General features: G+C 34.7%; 1 long non-coding RNA gene across 1 annotated transcript; it reads right to left on the bottom strand.

Moving 5' to 3' along the window:
• Positions 1-879: 879 nt before the first annotated feature.
• On the bottom strand, positions 880-1,533 carry LOC143059523 (uncharacterized). Its single transcript, XR_012973501.1, has 2 exons — positions 1,142-1,533; positions 880-930 (listed from the first exon to the last, which is right to left on the bottom strand). It is a non-coding gene; the product is annotated as an uncharacterized LOC143059523 (long non-coding RNA).
• Positions 1,534-19,638: the final 18,105 nt, after the last annotated feature.

The following is a 19,638-nucleotide window of genomic DNA, read 5'->3' on the forward strand; positions in this document are numbered from 1 at the left end:
ACGTAATGGCGGCCATTATTTGACGTCGGATTTGGCATTCCACGTTGAAAAGTTGCATTTATGAATTCTTGAGGGGGAGGACAGGGGGTATCCTTCTCCCTTCTCCCACCCCTCTTCTCCTTTCTCCTACCCCCGTTCTCCTTTCTCCCATTAGAATAAAACATCTCCTTTTGAGATATTTTTTCTTGAAATATTAGAAAAAATTTTAAAAGGAGAGATATTTTATTTTTTCTCCTTTCTCCAACTTTTTCTCCTTTCTCCCGGCCTCCTCTCCTTTCTCCTACCCCCTTTCTCCTTTCTCCCACCCCCTTTCTCCTTTCTCCTACCCCTTTCTCCCTGTCTCCCTTACCCCTGTCCTCCCCCTCATTCTTGGATGCTTAAACTTTGTGCCACACAACATAAACGATAAAGCTTTATTCCAGATATTGCAGGTAATTATTTTCAAAGAAGTCGTATCTCAAGAAATGATTTAAACGGCAAAAATAAAGTGTAAAATAATATGAAACATGCATGCACATGATGCATGAATATTGAAATCCCAGTTTTCATTATTTCCTTTTCATGTTATGAATCCACTATTTAATACACCAATAACTGGTGAATTACATTCGGATTTCGGTCTGGGGTATCCGCCCTTGTCTCCGGAAATATTATACCCCACTGTCAACATCCGTTTTCAAACTGGTGAGACAAAATTAAAAAGTGTTCTTCACGATCTCCCTGGAAATAATTCACTCTATCACTTTGTCCGCATATAATAGAACATTGTAAACATGAAACTGCAAATACGGACCAAAACAAATCAAATTTGAAAGCATGGTTGATTGTAATGGCCTGACCATTAAGTATAACCGACGATTGGGCTCAAGGAGAAAAGACTATCAGGTGCTGATACTTTAATTATGAACCAATCTGACATATGGTAAAAAGCTGAAAAACAAATAAAATACAATTTTACAATGTGTTCAATTAATGTTATTAAAACGAAATGTCAAAAGTAATAGATAGCACAGTCCGTTGAATCCGAGAAAATGTTGTACTTTCGAGAGCAGTTAAATTTCCAGTGTTTCATAGAGAGAATGTTCAAATATGTATAGAGTAATTTGAAGGCTTCAAAAACAATGTTGTAAAGTTAACTCACTCTGTGGTTAGCCACGAATTGTGTCCTAGATGACGTTTGTCCTTTGAAAAGTTCTCCAGAACTGGTATGACCTTGCAATGTTCAGTTTGAGATCCGTGTGAGCAGGGGAAAGGTAGCGATGATACGATATTTTAATGTTCTTATAAGGTTAAAGATGGATAATCCTCCTAGACTGGAACACATAAACAGATTAAGAATATAATCAAACGAACTATATAAATTACGGAACGGTGTAACAGAATACTCCCCGTCTGATGTCTATCTGATATCACTATTCCATAAAGTTTTCGAATATGAACACAATATTTACACAAATGAATTAATCCCAATATGAATTGAATATATACAGGTGAAATGTCCAGTATTGGTCGTGTGAGAAATATCACGTCTCAACTTACGACATTTCACTATAAAGTTTCTAGAGTAGATTAATTCCACGGAAAACTGGGTTCGGCACAGTCTCTTGTCCTATGAAGAAGGATCTCTCCAATGAGATCGTTCTGATTTGTAGAATGTTCCGTAGCTGTTGTTGAGATAGTAGGAACTGTTTTCTCCAACGTTGTGAGACGGCGACGACGGTTAAAGGTGGTCCTCCGATGGGTATGACGAGAGTTAATATATGATCCTCTTCCGGTTTGGCGAAAAGCTCCATCTTTGTGAGTATTAGACGAAATTAGGCGTTTCGTCATAACGTTCAATCCTGCAGATCTAGTCGCTCTATCTGTAGAGTGGCGTCCTCTATGTTTGATTTTGTCGTAGTAATGTCCAAGAAAAGGTGTTACTCTGTGACGATGTCCAGATAAAACTACTGGTTCCTTTTTACTTATATTCAAGTCAGATTTGGCAATACTGCTTCCTCCTCGTAGTAGACGTTGCTCATGCAATGGCAGATTGAGATTGACAATAGGTCCTTCTTTCGGAATAGGTTTGTGAATGCTATTGATTTCCTCTCCATGAACTTTAGGTTCTGTAGATTTCGGAATGAAACTTTTTTGATCTATAGATTTTTCTATAGAAGTCACAGATTTTGCTTTTAGTGACACGAGTGCTGTCCCTTTAGAGGAATTTGTGCGTTTACCAGGCTTGGTACTAGGTCCTGTACATTCAAGGAATTGTATTGAATGCGATTTAGCGACCTTGGCATTCGAATGAAAGTTTTTGTCGTTAGACTGAACAACAATTGGATTCTTGTCCTTGACGGTTATTTCCGGTCTTGAGGCAAGACGTTGTTCTGATACCGTGATTGAAACGTTAGTTATCTTTGTGTTGACTTCAAAAGGAACAGTTTGCTTGTCAATGTATGTATTTCCAATTATGACCCAACCAAGTCTCAACTTTTGGGCAAATGGAGTTCGGGATGGTCCTTGGCGTTGTTCAAGGACGTGGTGTGCCTCTATAAGGTCCCTTCCAATAAGGAGAAGAATTTGACAACGTTCCTCTATTGGTGGAATGCTTCCTCTGAGTTCTTTCAGATGAGGATGATGCATTGCAACTTCAGGAGTAGGAATTTCGTCTCGATGATTGGGAATATTATTACATTCAATTAATGTAGGCAGATCAAATCGTACGTCACTATGTACAGATTTTATGACGAAATCTTTTCCTCTTTTCCCGGAAGTAGCTACTCTGCCGGAGCATGTCGTAAGAGAGTAGTTTTCAGGTTTCTCCCGAACGTTAAACAGACTGAAGAATTCAGGCGAGGCAAGAGACCGGTTGCTTTGGTCGTCAATAATGGCGTACATCCTGATAATTTTGTTTGTCTTGTCCTTGTGGTACACGTCCACAGGTAATATCTTGGCATAAGATTTCTCGCTCTTATGATCTTTGTAGATCTCTGTGCAGATCGAACTTACAGAGGTTAACTTTGTTTCAGCTGACTCTGTCTGCTCCCCGCCGTAGGCTTGTCTGGGTGAGCTAAACTGGGAACTTTCAGATTGTTGTGGTCTAGTGATGTGAAGTGCTGTGGTATGTCGTTCACTTCCACACTCGTTACAACTGATACTTGCGTTGCAATCCCGACTTCTGTGTGTGGTTGACTCACAACACTTGTAGCACACATTGTTTTGTCTTAACAGTTCCTTGCGTTCCTCGATTGGTTTGGCTCGGAATGCTCGGCATTCATTCAAGGTATGCTTTGTCTTATGTAGGATACACAGATTTTGTTGTTGACTGCTGTCTTCAGTTTGCTGTTCAACAGCCGTCTTATGGACGTTGACTTTAGAGTACGTCTGAGGTGTGAACCTTGGCGTAGAGTCTTTTGTATTTGGTGTTACTTTTGATCCAAAGATGAACCCAGGATCGTTCTTAATTTTGCTCATTTCCCTGATGAAGGCAGAGAATTCTGTGAATGGCGGAAAGGCAACTTCATATTTGGACTTGTATCTTGAAGCCCTTGTTATCCACTTTTCTTGGAGTCCGTATGGTAGTTTTTCCACAATAGGATTTATACCGGACGAAGAATCGAAATAAGCAAGCAAACATCCCAGCTTGGGATTTTCCTTGTGATATTCGATTTCTGATAGAATATCAGACAAGTCATAAAGACGTGCGTTATCTTTGTTCGTCAAGGTAGGAAAATTGACGAGTTTACTCGTGATAGAGGCTTCCAACATTTCTGGAGCACCATATCGCTCATCCAGTCTTTGCCATAACCTCTGTAAGCCTCTAGTAGGGTTGTTGGCATTTGATGCCCTAATACTCATGGCATGTTTACCAGACTCTGGCCCTAGCCACTTTATCAGTAGGTCTATTTGTTCCGAGTCAGAAACTTGTAATTCGTCTATGACGTTTTTGAAGCTAGATTTCCATGTATGGAAGGATTCTGCCTGGTCATTAAAATTTGTTAGCCTGGAGAATAATAGGTCTTTGCGTAAAAGAAATCTAGTTATCTCCGACGTGGGATTGATTTGTTGCTGGTATGCTACAGGGTTCTCTTCTATTACGCCTTGTTTTGGGTGTGAAACAGGGATCTCTTCTATAAAGTCTTGTTTTATGCGTAAGACAGGGATCGCTTCTTTAACACCCTGTTTTTGATGTTCAGTAGGGCTCTCATCTGAAAGACCTAATTTTTGTATGCCGGTTAATAATCCCAGATCTGGGATAAAGGTAACTTCCGGTGACTTAGTATCGGAAGGTAAGACAGCAGATGTCTGTGACAGCAAGTTCAGTGCCGCGGACGGCACGAACGCTGGTGCTTCGTGGCTCAGCTCAATTTTAACAGGAAATTGCTTTTTCTTTTGAGGTGCTGTTACTTCCTTCACAGCTGTTGATACAGGAAGTTTGTTGACAAAATCTTGCACACGCTGGAGCGGGTCTTCCTTTTCGTCAGGTAGTTCGCTAAAGGCTTGACTATCGTCGTATTCCAGGATACGAGCCTCGGCTTCTGCGGCTGCAGCTTCTTTCTGTGCTTCAAGAAGGTTAAATTTGGCTTTAAGCTCGACCTTTTCCCGGCTTACTCGTGCGGCTTCTTGTTGCATTTCAGCCTTCCTGCGCATAGCCTCTTGTTCTAATTGCATCTTTCTGTGAGCAGCCTCATGTTTACGTTGAGCGACTTCTTGCTCCATTTCTGCCTGTTTGCGTGCAGCTTCCTGTGCCATTTCACTTTGTCTGAACAGGGCTTGTTCCTCTAGCATTGCTTCCTGTTGTAGGATAAGGGCATGTTTTTCTACAAAGGCTATTTTAGACTTGGCAGCCTCTGCCTTGGCAAGCTTTCTCCGTGCTAGGCTTGACATGTCTGACACGTTAGAGCTACCACTGCGTGAGGTTTTCTTACCTTTTGAGGTCTTTGTTTTAGTGAATTTGGCCTTTGTTAGGGCGAGGCGATGCTCGTGTAGTTTTTCCATAACAAGTTCCACTTTGGACAGACGTAAATCCAAAGAGAGTTTACATGCATCAATTTCTTTTTGACTCTCCAATGTTCTGGTCCTTTTCAGAAAGTCAAGGTACTCATCTGTGAGCCTACGATAGTTATTACAGGCTTTAACTAGTTTGTCCTGAGCTGTGAGGAGTTGCTGGAGCTCGTTAGGAGGCGTTGTTACTTCCAATAACTGGGATTCAATGTCGGCCCAGAGAGCCTCCAGTTCCTGACAGAATTTGTCACGTTTTTCAGTGAAAGCTCCTTGTCCTTTTTCTGTGAGGTCACGTACTCGCCTAGCCTCGGGAGTTTCATCTGATTGTGATGTATTAGACGGATTTTCTAATAGTTCAGGGACATCTCCTTCTTGGGGCTGTATCTCTTCTTGTTGTTCCATATGACTGGGATCCATGTTGACTCAACGTTGTTGGGTCGCTGTCGAGTATACGCAAGATATGTAGTCCACTGTCAGTGTGAAGGTATGTACGTTGCTACGTTGTCGTTCCTTGTCTGGATATGTAAAGACAGGTTGTCGTCAATTTACTGTACGTCAAGGGATGACGCGTACATGCAGGGCTCAACAGGTAGGTTGTTATGTAGCTGTATAACTAACGTGGAGTGGCGTTGTCTGTGAGACACAACAGGCAAGTTGTAGACTTTTTACTGTAATGACCTGACCATTAAGTATAACCGACGATTGGGCTCAAGGAGAAAGGACTATCAGGTGCTGATACTTTAATTATGAACCAATCTGACATATGGTAAAAAGCTGAAAAACAAATAAAATACAATTTTACAATGTGTTCAATTAATGTTATTAAAACGAAATGTCAAAAGTAATAGATAGCACAGCCCGTTGAATCCGAGAAAATGTTGTACTTTCGAGAGCAGTTAAATTTCCAGTGTTTCATAGAGAGAATGTTCAAATATGTATAGAGTAATTTGAAGGCTTCAAAAACAATGTTGTAAAGTTAACTCACTCTGTGGTTAGCCACGAATTGTGTCCTAGATGACGTTTGTCCTTTGAAAAGTTCTCCAGAACTGGTATGACCTTGCAATGTTCAGTTTGAGATCCGTGTGAGCAGGGGAAAGGTAGCGATGATACGATGTTTTAATGTTCTTATAAGGTTAAAGATGGATAATCCTCCTAGACTGGAACACATAAACAGATTAAGAATATAATCAAACGAACTATATAAATTACGGAACGGTGTAACAGAATATTGATCATGTTTCATGCCGACTGTAAGTTCGCTGAAAAGGGGGGTACGGCATGAATTTTGCAGCACGTCAAAGACCATGAAGACGTCCATGTACTAAATCATTAGATTGTAAGACATATTCACTTTTTAAAACTGTTGGCTATTTTATACCTGGTCTAATATAAATAAATTTCCATTTCATCTGGGAACAATATATATGTAACACTCCCAAACGTGTCCTTCCCCCCAAACGTGTCCGATTCTCCCAAACGTGTCTTTTCTCCCTAAACGTGTCCTAAATGTACAATATTCGTTTAGAGCGAACATACACATAGTTCTGGAGTTGAATTAATCGTTAACTTTCATAATTATTGTAATTATAAACTCCGATGATGCCTTTTATATTTATCCGAATATTGCATGGCGGGGTTTTAACAGTATTTTTTTTTTACTTTTGTCAATAGTTTGTGTGTATTTCAAAAGCCCATCAAATTATAAACTTGTTATCCTGGTTTTTAATAAATTTTAGGTTTCCACCATCACTAAAGACACACGATAAGAAACATTACGTCCAGTGCCAAATATTTCATGCATAATTTTTATAGATTCTTTTTTTTTTATGAATATTACTGTTACGTGATCAACGCCGGTTTTAAATGCAAATTTATTTTGTAGTGTATAAATAAACTTTAGAATGTTGATTACGTATTGTCCAGTTGCAAGTACTTTATGCATATTTAGAGCGCACAATAGTTTTGCAAGTTTTAATGTTTTTACAGTTGTACTGTACACATTAACTTTAAACTAAACTTTAAACTGATGATCGCGTATTGTCCAGTTGCAAGTATGTCATGCATATTTAGAGAGAACATACAAGTTTTAATGTTTTTGCAGTTTTAAGAGAGAACATAGGCTACCTGTTTCTTTTTGTTTTTTTTACATTTTAACATACATGTTTTAATGTTTTTACTGTTCTTTTGTTAAGATAAACTCTAGACTGCTGGTTGCATATTGTCCAGTTGCAAGTATTTCATGCAAATTAGAGAAAACATATAAGTTTTAATGTATTTTTCATTTCTACTGAATAAATTAACTTTAGACTGTTGATTGCGAGTTGTCCAGTTGTCAGTATTTCATGCATAATTAGAGAGAACATTAAAGTTTTAACGCGCAGAGAAAGGGACACTTTCACCCGTTAACTGTACTGTTTAACTCAACATGTTTGCTTACAATTTACAAACGAAATAGCCGAAATGACGCCCCCACTTTAAGCCTGTTTAATTCTTCCGTTTTGAAAAAGTACTAACGTGCTTATGTATATTTTTAATGAAATGGTAAAATTAGTATACGTTAACGAAATAGCAATAACCAAATAACGCTTGATATGGACACGTTTTGGGGATTGGACACGTTTGGGGATTAGTTGAGAAATGGACACGTTTGGGCGTTTATACAAATGACACGCTTTGGCGCAGTTTTCAACTAGACATGTTTGGGGGAATCGGACACGTTTGGGGGGAAGGACACGTTTCTGAGTGTTACATATATGTTCCTGATTTCATATATGTCATATGCCAGATTTCATGTCTTGGCAAGAAAATGAAAAAAAAAAATAAATATCTTCTTTATCCATCAACCTCAAAAGAAGTAGAAAGCTTAGGGTCCTATTTTAAACAGGCATTTTTATCTATAAAAATTAAATCTTTTATGAACACAAATTGATACAATTCAAAGGGAAAGCGATTATAGACACTTGTTTCTGACAATGGGGGTTCACTATCCATACTCTTCTTTCCCATATAAAAAAACAAACCAGATACATGTAGCATCCACATTGTAATTAACCAATCTGACACCCATTTGAGAGCTTACACATACATTTACATGCCCAGAAACTAACTAATTTTAGTGGTGAAACCAGAACTTTTCATAAAGTGGGTGGGGGGGGGGGGGGAGAGGTGTATGGGACAGTCATGCTTCAGTGATTCCCTATATAATCAACCAAATATTTTCCAACAAGGTCTCAATAGTCATGACAGTGGTTCCTGGATTTAAATTGAGAAAAAAACTGGGTTGTGAGTGCCCCCAAAATGTATATAATTTTAGCTTGCATTGTACATGTACATGTTGTACATGTTATGATATTTATGTACACTATAATAATATATTTGAATATAAAAATGTTAACGAAAGGATTGTTAACACATAAATCTGCTCCATGTTATGATGTTTAACAGTGTTATACCTAAAAAATAATTTTTCAAGACTTGGAAATATTTTCTTTGCCCATTGTTGCCTGTATAACTATTATGTATTGAGCAAAATGCTGGAGGCATAATTATTTATCATACATGTACTTAGTAAAAACATGTATTTTCTCAGTAATTCATACATGTATGGCAAATTTGTATTAATGTGTTGATAATAACAATGCAAAGTTTGATTTTGCTTTGAATATTTTAGTATATAATTAATTTAGTAATTGTATGTACAATGTACATTTGCTTTATATTTACAGGATGGAGAAAGATGTTCACTATGAACAAAAATTCAAACATAGGACTTTTATATCTCAACAAAAAACACTTGTACATGTGTATGTGTGATATACATACAACAAGAAAACAGGAATCAAATGGAATGTCAACGACGGCAGTCTTCACGACGAACTTTTAAATCTACAGGTCCGGAGCTCAATTTTTGAAAATTTTTAGTTAGATTCTGTTGGCCTGTAGATATGATTTTTACAGGCCCGAGAGCAATTTTACTAGCCTGGGCTGCCTGGGCTGCCACTCGGCGTGAAGACTGTTGACAACGACCAGTAATGTTGAAAGCAAAATGATTTTAATAGAAAACAATAGGACTAGAATATATTAAAGGTAAGTAATCCAAAAGTGTCTGTTTAGAGTAAAAACAGTCGGTTATTTACAGTGTGCTATGATTTCAATCCCACAAACATGAGACAAAAACATAATAAACATGGTATGCAGACTGTTTTCATAAGGAAATAGACTGAAAATATTTACATTTAACATTCAGACATATATTATGTACTAAATTATTCAAGGCAAAACTAATTTTGGTATCATTTTAGTCTCTTGTGGACAGTTGTCTCATTGACAATCATACCACATCTTCTTTTTTATATATAAAAGTTGCCAATTGAATAAATGGAGGATGGAAATTAAAATTTATGAGATATAGGTCAAGGAATCATACACAGACTTTATGGTATTCTTTTTAATAGTTTAAAGATTTTATTCTGTTATCTATGCTGTATAAATGTAAAGATAGTTACATTTAAATTTAAAACCAAATTTCAAGAATGAAGGGTACCATAATTTAAATTTAATTTATGATAAAAAAAAAAAACAATATAAGGGAATTAACTCTTACATGATGTGCATCATATCCATGCAAAATGAAGGGTTTTAATAAATCTGACCTTTTTTTTTTAGATAAGAGAACGACTTGAGCAGACTGTATTGGGGTCATATATGGCAATAACAATGAAATACAATATATTATAATTAATATCATTCTTCATTACTTTTTGGTTGAATTTACAAACTCAATTTAAAAACAAAATATTTCATTTTCAGTAGACAACACATCCTGTCAGAGGAATAATTTTAATGGAGGATAAAAATTTTGATACCTGGAATCAGCAGAATCATTTACAGAATGGTAATCAAGGTGGTTCAAGTGATTATAAGCAGACATTTTTGTTGAACCAATGCAGGATTTAATAAATGAAAGTGTAACCGACTATGTGCTCCAAAGTGTAGTAGCAAGAGGATTTTTTTAGATATGTGAGACTCATCAACATTAAAATGTGCAAAAGTGAAATGTCACCATATTTATTAAAAAAAATAAGATTATTGACTCAGTTGTTTTCATGAATATATTTTTAAAGCAATTTCACTGTTATATAATTAATAAGATTCCACGTTTATTTTATACTTCTGACAACCGAATATATCTTCCCTCTGGCCTCAAGTGTTTCCCTTTTATTTTGCATCAGTGTAATTTAAAGAAAGCTCGGTTTTAGTTTTGGGCAAATTCAAGTTTTGCCATTCCAGAATTATTCCACTTTTTCCCTGGTAAATTAGACATGAACCCAAATGTTGTATTTTGCTTTGGTACTTTTACAAGAAATTGTGTGGCAAGGCTGAATTTTATCAAATAAGCTCATTTTTGGATATTTATCAGATATCACATACTTGAATAATCTTTAAAATTGAGAATGGAGATGGGCAATGTATCAAAGAGACAACAACCGAACCAAAGAGCAGAAAACATGAGCAGTACCAATAGTATGCTTATATTGATTTACTTCACTTTTGCCTTGTTGTTGAGATTGGGTGAAAAAAAAAAATTGTTTGTTTATTCCTATCAATTTGGGGGTTGGGACCAGTATTCAACACTGCATAACTACATGTATATCCTATCACCAGTTATGAAGCAGCCAACCATACAAAATAACCCCCGTCACTAAAAGGAGAAAAAGAGATGCACAACATACAAAAATATTCCATATTGCTACATTGTATCATTTGAAATATTTCATTTATTTTTTTTTACATGTGAAATTTTTTTTTGTATTAAGTAGTTATTTATTGAAGGTAATAAATACAGTTCCCTTTCAGTTTCCTTGCTTGATTACAGTTCTAAAATGAAAATTAAAATTTGGGGTATGATCAATGCCAATGAGACGAACTCTCCACTAGATATCAAATGACGAAAAAGGTTAATAAATAAAAATCTCTGACAGCCTTCAACAATTAGTAGCTACATGTACAAAAAAAACCCTGTTACATGACACAAGACAGGCTGATAAGGAATATTCTGCATCTGTATGCAAAAGTGAAAATATGTTTAGAAATAAATGCATGTGTAGCAATGGATGCAAATAAATAGTCAATCCAGAAAAAAATCCTATTATCTCCAACGTTATGGCGTATGCGGTTTATGCACAAAATTGTCAACAAACTTTTACATACTCCATTCAAATAATTTACATTAAAAAGACAACAAAATAAAAAAAAAAAAGAACAGGGCGAATGGGTATAATGGGCAAACAAGTACTATTGTAAACAGACCAGGATTTCTTTTAGATTCCCACCACCTACTTAGAATAGCAAATGGTCAATCCCTCCTATGCATAAATATATTGATACTAATATAGTCATTATGTCAATGCCCGAAGAAACTGCCAGTTGAATTTATAATAAGTTTTTAAAGTCATGACGAGTTTGAACCTCCACTGTAACCAGAGATTGCGAACCATGAGCCCTAAATATGACACATGCCTTCAAATGACAAAATTAAAAGAGCATGCCCCTGCCAACGCCCCCTCCCCCTTTTAAAAATAAGAAACAAAACAAAACACACAAGATTAGCATTATATTAACGAAAGGAATATCAATAGCTTTTCTATGTCCTAATCAGATAAGATGTTCATTAAAAACTAAGCGGCAGGTAACAATATTCACGGAATGAATCTGTTTTTTATAAGTTCAGTTGCCTGAGTAGACAACTTTCGAGTTCGATGCATTTCCGTCAAAAACTCTGGTTTTAGTGAACGTCATTTGTGCGTTTAGGGGCGTCGTTACTTCCGTTTCAATGTTGAGCGAGTGGTTGGAAAACTATAATTCTATATTGTACGACTTATTCAGCAAATTAAATTCTCAAAATTGACAATCAGCACTGCTGTCATTAGGGAATTGTCATTAAGTACGTACAGAACAACCATTTTTTCTAGTTTATCCTGCACAACGACGATCACTAAGACGTTTGATGAACGTAAATAGTGCAGGGATACAGGCGATCCCCTCTATCTGGTAAATGACGTCATAAAGGCGCGCATAATTGACGAGTTTTTGCCGGTGACGGATGAACTCGAAAGCGGTCTGTTGGGGTCCCATGATGGTGTAGGCCTAACACCCTAGTGTACCAAGTATGGTATAACGTTGGTATGGATTCAACATATTGCATGACTTCCTTGGAATTAAGATTAACAAAATTGCTACAAAAAAGAAAAGAATCCAACTTTTAATAACATTTTACGTTGGCATTTTCGGCACCGGAAATTAACAACGTTGATCTATGTACTGATACAACTTCGGTTGAGGTCGATTCCGGCAATTCTGCTTAAAAAATCACAAGCAGGTAAAATTTATTGATGTCTTAACATATATTTGTTATGTTTCAACTATTTTTATTGGATAATTATTTTCGAGAGATGAATTACTATCGTGTACTTCAGAAACCAAGTTATGGGAGGACCACGCCCCCATAGTGGGGACATACAAAATAAAGATGACCGTTCTCCATTTCTACTGGACAGAAGTGCCTAATTTTTTCATAACACATACATTTTGTACCAAAGATTAGCAGATGAAAGTATAAAAAAAATTGAGGCGGAGATTTTTTAGAAACGCCTCATATCTTTAGCATATCAATAGACGTAACGGAAAAATAGACGAAAATGGGGCCTTCTTCAATTTCGAAAAAAATCTATAATTTTACAATCCATTGACATATATTGTTATATTTACAGGGGTTTCATACCTAATGATTCACCTTTTCATAACATTTGAATGAATATTTACTTTAAAAACAGAAACTCTTCCAATTTTCAAATCTACTGACTATGCAAGGAAAAACCTGTAAAAGATTGAGACCCCTACTTTAAAATGGGAACAAATTTTTGCCCTGGCTTGGACACCCCTATTCTTTACGAATTTCGATGCCAAAAACTCGCGAGAATAGGATGTAAAAATTTTTAGCAAATCAAAGGATAGGTATTTTTTTGTTCCCATTTTTGATAGAGCCATTTAATCCTACAGTGCAGAAAATCAAAATCCGAAATTCTATGTTCAGATGTAAAACAAATAAGATTTCCTTATCTTTCAATGATCAAAAATAAAAATAATATGTAAACTCATATATTTTTCTCATGCAGTCATGCTTAAAATCGACAGTATTTATCGTCCACACTTTGCCGCAAACGAATTTAAAAAAAAATACAAAAGCGCGCCATTTTTCAGTTGACGTCGGCCGACGCAAAATAGTCCAATTTTCGGCGTAGGACTACTGAGCGCCGCCGAATCACATTTTGGCCGAAAAGGCACATCCGGTTGTCCTACTGATTTAAATAAATCAGTATATTTCTTTCGTTGTACTGTTTCACGTTTCACGTTCTGTTATTCGTGGCCTTCTATCGCTTTTTGTTGTTGTTGGTGTAGACAGTAATGTACATGTAAACTTTATTTGTTAAATTATTTGAGTTTTTGATGGAAATTTGTTTTATTTGAATGAAACTACGTCCCTTTATTTTCATATCAAAATAGAAGTCAGTCATACCGAATCACGATGCAAAATTAACAATAAAACACCGACTTTCCGGTACCAAATGTAGAATATAACTTTCTTTTTGCTTAAATGTATTATCCTGACCACAACCTACAAGCAAAAGCTCAAAATCTTTCCAAGGTTGAGTAGAAAATAAATGCAAGCAAATACAAATAATTAAGAATAAACACTAAATAAAATAAAAGCGAAATAAATTAATAAGAAAACGACATCGATGCTTTAGTATAATCGTAGTATGGTTTTCAATATGAATCGGATCTCGATAAGAACAGCATACATTGTATTCACATGAAAACCTTCGAACTACATTTGTAAAAACTGTATATCTTAATAGAAAATTATGAAATTTTGACTAAAAATGAAAAATCATGCTTAATTTCTTTAATAGCACAAAGGTGCAATTAAGTTGCAGCAGTAGAGGAGGGCAAATCTAAAGCTTTTCCTTACCTACGCACAAATTTGATAACGAGTTTTTTTCTTTTTACATTAAAGAAATATAACAAGAATGACTGTACTATATATAAAGATTAGTGTCATCGATAACATAATATTGGAATTGGTCGTTAAGCAATCATACGGGAATATTTTTCAGATTAGGTTACGAATGCATATTTTTCTCTCTTTGATAGTAAAAAAACACAGTAGCGTTAAAATTTAAACAGTATTGATGATTTTCAGTGTTCTAAAAGCAATTTAAATAAAATACAAACTTGTTGTAATGAGGTGCAAGACGTATTCAAGGTTTTATAAGATCATTTAGTGCAATGTTTCACTGTATGTAAGGTAAACACTTGTGCTGTGTGTTTGCCTCGAATGCGGGTAAAAATATCATAGGTTTCAAGTAGAAAGAATAATGATATTGATAAATAATGATAAAACATATATGTTTAGAAGACAAATCTCAAAAAACATGTCTAACCCCGTCGCAATTTTTAAGACTTTTAAAATATGGACAGATGGAACAGTGTTATCAATATGAAAAAATTACATTTAATTGATCATGTTTGTTGAATTTTATATGTCATTTGTTGTATATTTAGTAGCTGTTTCATTGACTGTCTCCTTTAGTTATGATCTATAACTTTACGTATATTCAATGGGTAATGTAAAGGCCTAACCTATATCAGATGCAAACATAATTAAGTAATACATCATATACTTACATCTTATTGGGATCTTATTTAAAGTTAAATATACGGTTTCAATCCTGTTTATTGTTGAAGGTTGTACAATGATCTCTCTCTCTCTCTCTCTCTCTCTCTCTCTCTCTCTCTCTCTCTCTCTCTCTCTCTATATATATATATATATAAAAAATTGAGAATGGAAATGGGGAATGTGTCAAAGAGACAACAACCCGACCAAATAAAAAACAACAGCAGAGGGTCACCAACAGGTCTTCAATGTAGCGAGAAATTCCCGCACCCGGAGGCGTCCTTCAGCTGGCCCCTAAACAAATATATACTAGTCCAGTGATAATGAACGCCATACTAATTTCCAAATTGTACACAAGAAACTAAAATTAAAATAATACAAGACTTACAATATTTTCTTGCCATGTGAAAGACCATAAATAAGATTTATCGGCCTAATCATGATATAGTACAATATAATATAGGCATCGATATAAACCACCGTTACGTTTATTAGGGAAATGATATATACATTCCCTGATCTGAATGAGATGGTTTGTGTCAAGATTAAATAACATTTATATAATACTAATTCTATATAAGCTTCTAAATCTTTTCGACTGAAATCCAGTGTGAGACCTGAATATAACTAATCCAAATGTACAATGATAGTATTTAGTTTTTAAAATGATACACTCAACAACTTAGAATTAAGAGATAACTGTATTTTATTTGAAGCTTTAAGGACGTCCATCGGTAGTTTTACTGTCGCAAATTTAGTTTACATGGCGACGGGAGCGGAGACAGGTAGACGGGTATTTGCGACAGTAAAACTACCGATGGACGTCCGCAAAGCTTCAAATACAATACAGTTATCTCTATTCTAATGTAAAACAATTTCATTGTTAAATTTCAATCATGATTTCAGTGTAAAATCTTCATTAAAGAAAAGTCCGCGAAAAAATGTTATCTTCTTTGGTCCCTACACTAAGTGACGTCATAGATATGCTTCCGGCGTCAAACATAAACACCGGACGTTTTCTGGCTTCTGTGCCGCTTCAGAATGTAATAAAATTTGATAAAAAGATGCAACATGTGAGTTTTTTGGCTCATTATTGTAGAAATTACATGTCAATATATTCAGCAATTCAAAATGTCGGCTTCCTTAGTAACAGACAAGGAGATAGAAAATTTTACGCTTACTGTCATCCAATCAGAACCATTGTTACAAAATAATTGCATTAGAATATTGCATCTGTAATATATATTGTCCTGCACAACTGATCGTCAACCACTTTTAATTAAGTAATGGAAATGAATGTATTGGTTACGACATGCAAACGAGATCCCATTTACTGTGAATAATTATTATTATTGGCACTTTTTAAATTAATTATTCAAGCTGAAAAAAAATAATGATTTATCTGAAAATATTGTTAAATGACACGATTACATTTTTTCATTGTGTTGTATTAAAAAAGTACAATTTTAATGATTGTTTTCAATCATATAACTTTATATTGCATGAATGTCATTTTAAAATTAAAACACGTTGTGTTTTCTTCAGAGAATCATAAAGCTTGCATTAAGCAGTAGTTCTAAAAATTGATAGAATTGATACCAGTAGAAAAAAATAGCATGGGAATTTCAGCCAAATTAAAAATTGACAAAATGCTAAAGGAAAAACAATACACATAAAGATAATGACGATCGTTAAAAATATAACATTTACCCGATAAATATTATATCGACAAACAATGGTGAACAAAAATGTTCTGGAAAGGCAAGCATTTTGTTTTAAAAATGTGGCTTCATTTGGGGTAAATAGTTAAGATGTACCATTCCGTTTAGGAATATTTTTTGAAGTTTATGCTTGCAGTATTGATTTTTGCATAAAAATTAGATAAGTATTTCTATTGTTAAAATCCGACAAAAATCCGTCAAATGCAACACTATGATAACTGACAAACGAAAAAAATTTATGTACAAAACATCAAGAAAGGTGATATGATATTCACTAACAAGCTTATGACTCCCGTGAAAGGCACTATATTGCAGGGTTACACATTATATTCTTTAAATAAAACCTTTTCAAATCACGATTAGTGGTCTGTCGGAAATGCATTGATAGATATACATTAATTATAGGAATGCTCTTAGCCTTGTTATAACTGTACAAAAGATCATAAAAACACAAATATCAAACAATATAATACCAGTAATGGTCTTTATAACATGATCACTAACATTTTTCTTGTAAATTTTATAACCTCTCAAAACTGATGTTCCATGTGCGTAACAAATAAATTGATTTTTTTTCATGTAATTCAATTCATGTTAGGCTTTGTCAGAATTTCAAATTGTATGGAGCGTAGGAAAACGAATTTCTGTCTGCGTTTTATAAATGCAAGTTCATTTTATTTTTCAGTGCTCTCAACTTTGAAGGATTTCCCTCATAAACAACTTGATTTTGGGTTCTGAATTAAGACACACACATCTCATTTATCGTAAAAATATTAGTTCATTCTACTTAATCAAGTTAAGAGCCAAGCCATAATAAATATCTTCCGCTATCTGTTTAATATGTCCCAGTCACACTCCTCTCGCATTTAACGTGTTGATTAATACAAACTACTGGGGAATAAGAACAGTTTATCTCGTAATTTATGGTTACACTTAATGATAGTTTAAGGACCAAATTAAACAATGATATATCCTCACAAAAATAAATCAATACGGAAAAAATACAATGTTCTCATCATCAGGGAAGGGCACAGCATAAATAAAACTATCGATTTAAAGGAGAACTTTAGGAAGGTAGTATTTTCATTTTTTATTTGATTATTTACATGATTAATACTACTTACTATCTAAGTAATAAATGATGGGAACAATGGCAAAATTTGAAAACTAAAAAAAAAATACAATTCAAGTCGGATAGTCCCTTATCAAATGGCAAAATCGAAATTTCAAACACATCAAACGAATTGAAAGCAACTGTCATATTCCAGACTCGAAACAGTTTTTTTTCCATATGTAGAAAATGCAGGATTTAATCTGGTTTTATAGCGAGCTTAATCTCTCACTAGTATGACATTCGCAAAAAGTTCCATTATATTGACAACAATATGTGGAAAAAATATACAACTTATAGATAACAATGTAAAAAATAAGGGTACACCAGTCAGCATTGTTTATAATCTTAATCACTATAAACACAAACAAATATGAAAAAAAAGGTAAAAATGTTGAAACTGAGAAAATGTCTTCCAATTTTTCAGCTGTTAAGTGTAAAAAAACTTTAATTAATTTACATATACGAACGATATGTGTTCAAAATAACTTAATATGTGTAACTGGACGTAAAGTGGTTTAGATTAAGCACAATGAAACTTAATAAACTAACAGAGACGCACATATTTTGATTGACACTTTAGGGTGAGCTAAAAAAATAATCATGTTCGGCAAAGCAAGTAAAATAAAACAACATTTGATGCAATAGACGGGTTGATTGGTGTCCGCCAATTTCAACCATATGCTGTATCTTTACGGTCAGTTTTCGTTGGGTCCCCGAAGAAAACCATCAACCTTCGGTAGGAAAACTAAAAATCCCAATCAATTAAGATTGGAGTTTAGTGCATCTTCACAAGCGGGGTTCGAAGTCACAACCTCAGTGTTGACTGGCTAGTGAGTAAAGTAGTTGAACTATTTAAACAACTCGAGCACAGAGTCTGCTTCTATTAGTATGTTTTAAAGTGATATTAGCAAAGAGATAATAATTTAAACTTTTTCTTTTGCTCAAGTAAAATCTAAATCAATCATAATTAAAATGTGTAACTATCTGAAACATGCATGGAAAATTAGATCGCGCATTGTGAATTGATTGTACCTTTATTATAACATGTATTGTTCTCTGCTATCTGTTGTTTTGTCACATTGTATATACTTGTTTATGTATTGCCATAGCATGTAATTTATGCTTTCGCAAATATTCATTCAGTCATCATAACAAATTTAAAATATGATTTTTTTGTTTGTTCAATCATCACTGAAATTGAAATCATTATTTGCTTATTGCAGTTAGTAGGTTTAAAGTTTATCTCAATAAGCGAAGAATCATTTCTAATAAATAATTCACTTGTCTGAACTAAAAACATGATCGAGTGCATGCATCGTACATCGTTTATTTTAGACTTTTTGAAATTTGGATATTTTTATAAATCAAATACGAGAATTTGAGTTAAACTGGTTAAGATAAATTTGACAGCTAATGCCTCTTTAAAAGAGGGGAGAAATATATGAAAGGGACATTCAAATTCATAAGTAAAAAAGATGACAACGTCATGACTAATAACAAAAACGACAAACGAACAATCAATACACAAAACAAAACATAGAAATCTTAAGTCTGAGCAACGCGAACTCCACAAAACTGGAATCGTTCTCAGGTGTTCCGAAGAAAGCAGAAAAGAGGGACGAAAGATACCGGAGGGACAAAAAACTCATAGATTGAAAACAAACAGACAACGCCATGGCGAAAAAAAAAGACAATCAGTCAAATAATAGTACACGAGACACAACATAGAAAACTAAAGACTAAGCAACACGAACTCCACCAAAAACTGCTCGACATGTTGCACCCGTACGCGTTGTGTTATCGGATTAAAACAATTCCGGTAATAAGTCTTATTTGTTAAGACCCTTTCTGGAAAAATGGACAGGATTATAACTACGACATTAGGAAGATATCTGCTATTATATTTAAAACGAATATTCCATAACTTCTTTTGATTTGAACACGTGAAGGCGTCCTCAAGACTTACAAAGGGATGATTTCAACGTCACCATTTTGAACTCTTAGGTTGATAGTTTTCTTGTTAGCAGTTACCCTGTATCAAGGAAATCATAATAGGAAATAATAGCCCTGGAATATCG

The sequence above is a fragment of the Mytilus galloprovincialis genome, chromosome 14 (assembly GCF_965363235.1).
Source record: "Mytilus galloprovincialis chromosome 14, xbMytGall1.hap1.1, whole genome shotgun sequence".
NCBI lineage: Eukaryota > Metazoa > Mollusca > Bivalvia > Mytilida > Mytilidae > Mytilus > Mytilus galloprovincialis.